A 6,000-nucleotide genomic window follows, 5' to 3' on the forward strand; every position below is an offset into this window, starting at 1 on the left:
AAAACTTATCTCAATGATGAGAGCTCAATTATACAACCTGCTAACATTGCTCCTCTTACGATAAACTCATTCAAATCTGTTTCACAAACAAAACATCAAGCTCCTATGACCAATAACCAAATTCATACTTCACAAATGCAAAAAGATTCAAGATTTGGATTGATTAAGAAAGGTTTACGTTTCGGAAATTTAAATATTTGTCATATTATTCCTAAAATAGATGAAATTAAACTGTTGCTTCAAACACGGCAATCTTTAGATATTTTAGGATTGTGTGAAACTTTTTTGAGTGAGCAAGTAGGAAATTCAGAACTGTTTATTGATGGGTTTGTTTTTGAAAGAAAAGACCGTACATTAAGGGCAGGTGGTGGAATTCTTATTTATATTTCAAGTGATATCACATATAAACGTAGAACTGATTTTGAGATCAGTAATATTGAGACAATCTGGCTAGAAATTAATCTAAAAAATTCAAAACCTATATTTTATTGCTCTGCTTATCGTCCAATATCTGCCCCCTCCTGCTGGGCGGAGGACCTAGCAAGGGAGGTGAACCGTGCCTCCTGCTGTGACGATACTGAAATTATTCTATCAGGTGATTTTAATATTGATCTAATGAAAGACCCCCCACAATATTGGACATCTGCTTTAGAGGAGTTTGGACTTTCTCAGATAGTTACTGTTCCTACTAGAATAACAAGTACCTCAAGTACCTTAATTGATCATTTTTATACAACTAAACCAGAAAACATATGTGAAACAAATGTGCCCCCTATAGCTATTTCTGACCACTACCCTGTATGTTTGACACGGAAAACTAATTGTATACAGCGTAGAGGAAAACATACTGAAATCCAATATCGAGATTTTAAACAATTCAACGAAAACGAGTTTTTGAGAGAGTTAGAAAATGCAAATTTTAACAACCTTCTTAAACATAAAGACCCAAACGAAATAATGAATAAATTTTATGAATTGTTTAATGATATTCTTAACAGGCATGCCAAAGTAAAAACAAAAAGAGTCAAGACTGAAATTCGACCTAAATGGCTAACACAGGAAATAAATGATGCCAGACATTTACGCGATACCTATCATTTACAAAGGAATTCAGAAAATTACAAAATTTGGAGAAATAAAGTTACACAATTAATAGATCAAGCAAAATCAAAGTATTACAAATCTGCAATTGAAGAAAGCTCAAGTCCTAAAGAAATGTGGAGTTATTTAAACCATTTGGCATCTAAATCCAAAACTTTTACACCTAGCCGTATTACACAAAATTGTTTAGATTTTGAAGATTTACAGGATATTGTTGATATTTTTAACAAACACTTTACGGAAATATCCTGTAAATTATTAGCAGATATGTCAGTACAAAGTTTTGATTCAGAATTATTAAATCGGTATACAGAAACTAAACTAGGGAAAGAAAATGTTTTCAGTATCAATGAAATAACTGAATTTGAAGTATTGAATATGTTGAATACACTTGATGTAAATAAGTCAGCCGGTATAGACTTTATCGGACCTCGTCTTCTAAAACTTTCGGCAAATGTCATATGCAAATCTATTACACATCTTATAAATGCTAGTATCACTAATGGAGTATTTCCATCCAGTTTAAAACAAGCAAAAGTCACTCCTATTTTCAAAAATGGCGACCACGCAGATCCAGGGAACTACAGACCGATATCCATTCTTCCAACATTATCAAAATTAGTTGAAAAACACATAGCAAATCAAATACGTAACTTTGCCTCTAACTTTGATCTTTTATTTAAATCACAATCTGGATTTCGAGAATTTCATTCATGTCAAACGGCTCTTACAAAACTTACAGATAATTGGCTACAAGCTATGGACCAAGGAAATCTAGTAGGCATAACTTTCATCGATTTTAGCAAGGCATTTGATTTGGTTAATCATGAAATTCTTATAATTAAACTTCAATCATATCACTTTGATCAAAGGGCTATTAAATGGTTTCATTCTTATTTAACCTCAAGGTCTCAGTGTGTAAAAATAGGAACATATTCCTCTGATTTTTTGCCCGTCACAGCAGGAGTGCCCCAAGGTTCTATCTTAGGTCCCCTATTATTTTTATTGTATATAAATGATCTCCCTTTACATGTAAATAGAACAGATATTGATATGTTTGCCGATGATGCAACCTTGCATACATATCATAAAAATATAGAAGGAATTGAGAATGCCCTTAACTTTGATTTGTGTGAGATTGAAAATTGGTGTTCCAAAAATCAAATGGTGTTAAATACCAATAAGACAAAATGTATGCTTATGGGAACTCAGCAGAGAAAATCAAGAATAGATTCACCTGAACTAAATTTATATGCTTCAAACAAATTAATTGAAAATGTTGAATCTGAAAAACTTCTGGGAGTGCATATTGATGGTTCATTGCGCTATAATCACCATATTGACTCAGTTTGTAAATCTTTGACATATAAATTATATACGTTGCGCAAAATTAAAAAATTCCTCCCCTTACACACAAGAAAACTATTCTATAATGCATACATTCTGCCCTCTTTGAATTATTGCCTAACTATTTTGGGTAATGCGCCAGGTGCTGGCATAGATAGAGTTTTTAAATTGCAAAAAAGGGCAGCCCGTATTATACTAGATGTGGCTTATGATGCCCCTTCACTACCATTATTCGAAAAACTTGGATGGCTGACTATTTACGAGTTGATTGATTTTCATAAATATATATTACTGTACAAAACACTTCATGGTATGGCACCTACTTATTTAAGAGACTCTTTTGAATTTATTTCTTCTAGTAGTTATGCTCTACGATCTGAAACAAACTATGACCTTCATCTACCGAAATATCGAACAAATCAATTAAAAAATTCTTTTCATTATTCCGGTGTTCATTTATGGAACAAACTACCTTTGTACATACGTTTTTCACAGAATTTACACATATTTCGTAAAAATGTAGAAAAATTCATAATAACATGCCGCAGCTAAAATCTCCTGAAATCTATATGTACTTGTATTTTTACGTCATGTTGTATTATTTATTATTGTACAATGATTTCATTATTGTATTATTGTGAACATGCTTAGAGGGCCCCGAGGAAGACTAGTGCATTGCACTAATCGGGTCACCCTCTTAAAATAAAGTATTATTATTATTATTATTATTATTATTATTATTATTGAGGAAAAGACGGATTGTTGTAGCTGCATTTTCTTCCGTGAAACGTGCGGGTTTAAAAAGCCTATGATGTGCAATATCCATAATCACAGAACCGAGCCTATATTCAGGTGTCGAGGAATCTAAATTTGGATGTTCCTTGGTCTTTTCAAGAAGACTATTGAAAAGTTTTAAAGGGACAGAGTAAAGTTTGGTTCGAATATGATGTAGACCTAACTGTTGATTTACATAAGGTGGTAATGAATCAAAAGAGACGTCGTGTATTGCAGATTTATTGTACGAACGATGTCCATGACTACGCTTACGTCTCTGAGTATTTTTAAAAAGTCCCATCACATTTACATTATTACACTGTGGGCTAGAAAGATTTCCAACACTATCAACATTGTCATTACATCCATAGGGAAACGCTGTCCCTAGTTTCCTAATCCAAAATTCTTCACGTTGTCTACGGAAAGGTGTACTCAACGACGGACTATTTGAGTGGTGATAAATCTTTTCCAGAATTCTAACTTTCATTGATAAAATAGAATGATCAGGTGAATTAAAATGTTTATATAAAAGCTGCTGACCACCATGATTTATTTGAAATCGATGACCTGATATTCTTTTGTTAAGCGATCCCTTGGTTTCACCGACATAAATAAGTCCACACAGATTACATTCTATTCCATAGACAACATTAGAAGATTTGCAGTTCAGATTTTCCCAAGTTTATAAATTCAGTAAAGATTCAATAATGAGAGAAAGTCAAGTTTAATACCACATGATATCTGTATTATATGTCATATGTCATACAGTTCAGGAAATTATTTAAGGTACAGCCTTTGTATATCTGGAACAGGTACATCTGAAGTTTGACACGATTGATGTGGGGGTACTTGACTGGGCGTCGTGCACGAACGATTTTTTAAAGCCTTCACTACACGCTGGGCGAGTTCCAGCTTGTTGCCACTCACTTTTATGTGATTTACTCGCAGAAATGTTTGTATTTGAGATTTCTGATAATTAGGTATGGCTTCCACCGTGGGATTGAATGATAACGTGCCTTCGTTACAAAGTGGTTCCATCGCATCGTATGGAATATGTCTCTATGTAACTCTTTACCGCAAGTGTATATAAAGTCCCAGAGGAACGATAACTCGTATAAGCAAACATTACAAAAAGAGGAAATGATGAAAAACTAAATTGATTGTTGTTATTATAGGAAGAGACCTTATGCTTACATCAGTTTGCTGGCAAATTTAAGGTTAAGGTTAATGAGGCAACAAATTGATTTCCTTCTATAACATGCAGGGATTTATCGAGCTCTGGTGCACAACATCTATAATACTAATACATGTATTTATCCTGATCATGAAGAATCAGAGCATGGACTCTTTTAAGTTTCGTTAAATACTCCCTTTAAAAGATTCAAGGGCACAGGGAAAAGAGTAGTGTGGATATAATGATTTAAACCTAGATGCTCATTGACGACATGTTAAAACAAATGAAATGAACCATTTGGTATGTTTAGATCATGGTATAGACGGTGTTAAAACAGCGTAACATTATTAGAGAATAATCACAGACATTAACATTATCATCATAATAATAATATACCGCATACATATACTTGTAAGTGATGTTCTTTATTTCATAATTTGCACTATTGATAAACTGTTTGCTTTACACTTATATTGCTATAAATGCTGGATAATTAATCTTACTACTTTGTTATACATTCTCTGAAACATCATTGCATTTTTAAAAATGATACTGTCAAAACTGCTTATTGATCACTTAAATCTTTAGTATTTTTTTCATTCAGAATCTAGCTAAAATTGTATTAATATCCGAAAATCATATAAATATAGATCTCTCTGACAAGTGCAAGAAGCTCTTAACATTCTGATTTGTAACGTTATCTTACAAAGGGAAATTCATATTTGATCTTTATACCTGGCAGTTTGTTTAACAAAAATATACATTTTTAAATATCATAATTCACTGAAATAAAGTTTTTTGGTGGGAAAACACTAGCACTTTGGACTATTCCTTATTTTAATATTAACACTTTAGATCCACGTTATCGTTATCGAGCATTTTACAGAAATCAATATAAAAAGTCCATTGAAACAATGTTCATTTGAAGTAGGGTAGACAAGTGCCTTTAAAACAACGCTTTTGATTGATAGAACATATTGTTAAAGTGTTATACAGCCTTCGGATGAATCATTTCCTTTCCGTCCTGATTCGAAGGAAATACGTCATAAGAACAGTTCACTTCATCCCCTTGGTTGAAATGCCCTACACCAAAGACACATTATTTTTAAGTGTCCTAAGATTTTAATATTAAAAGAGAGAGAGAGAGAGAAATATAACTGAAAATGTATTTTTTCAAAGATATATTTGAATTTATTTACAATATTTCTCAGCAGAAATATGTAATTTTGTATACAAGGTAAATATTTTATTTGAGGTTGCTTTGTATTTAAGCTCGACAGAAGATTGAGAATAAGTAGAGAAATAAATTTTAAAGCAGCAATATTAAGAGAAGTTTTTTTTTCTAAAAAGGACTGAAATAATATTTCTGGCGACAGTTAACCTTTACAACTTACAATAATAATATTCCTCTTGTTATTTGCATTTCGCAATTAGAATCTAATTCTACACAGCTAATTGTGCCACGTACGTTTCACGTATGTTAAACGTATTTGACACTTATGTAACTTCACGTACGTTTTCCATGAAAAAAGCACCACGTACGTTATCACATATGTGAATATCATGCGTGTCACGTATGTTAAACGTACGTATTGCCCACCATA

General features: G+C 32.5%; 1 long non-coding RNA gene across 1 annotated transcript in view; it reads left to right on the forward strand.

The window, feature by feature from the left end:
• LOC134245847 (uncharacterized) overlaps positions 1–5,716 on the forward strand; it is a 30,897-nt gene extending 25,181 nt beyond the window's left edge. The window contains exon 4 of the long non-coding RNA XR_009987535.1: positions 5,652–5,716. This is a non-coding gene — a long non-coding RNA (uncharacterized LOC134245847). The remainder of the gene's footprint in view (positions 1–5,651) is intronic.
• Positions 5,717–6,000: the final 284 nt, after the last annotated feature.

This window comes from Saccostrea cucullata, unplaced genomic scaffold (genome assembly GCF_032062105.1).
Source record: "Saccostrea cucullata isolate Sc308-1 unplaced genomic scaffold, CSIRO_AGI_Scuc_v1 ctg2076, whole genome shotgun sequence".
NCBI classification, from domain to species: Eukaryota; Metazoa; Mollusca; class Bivalvia; order Ostreida; family Ostreidae; genus Saccostrea; species Saccostrea cuccullata.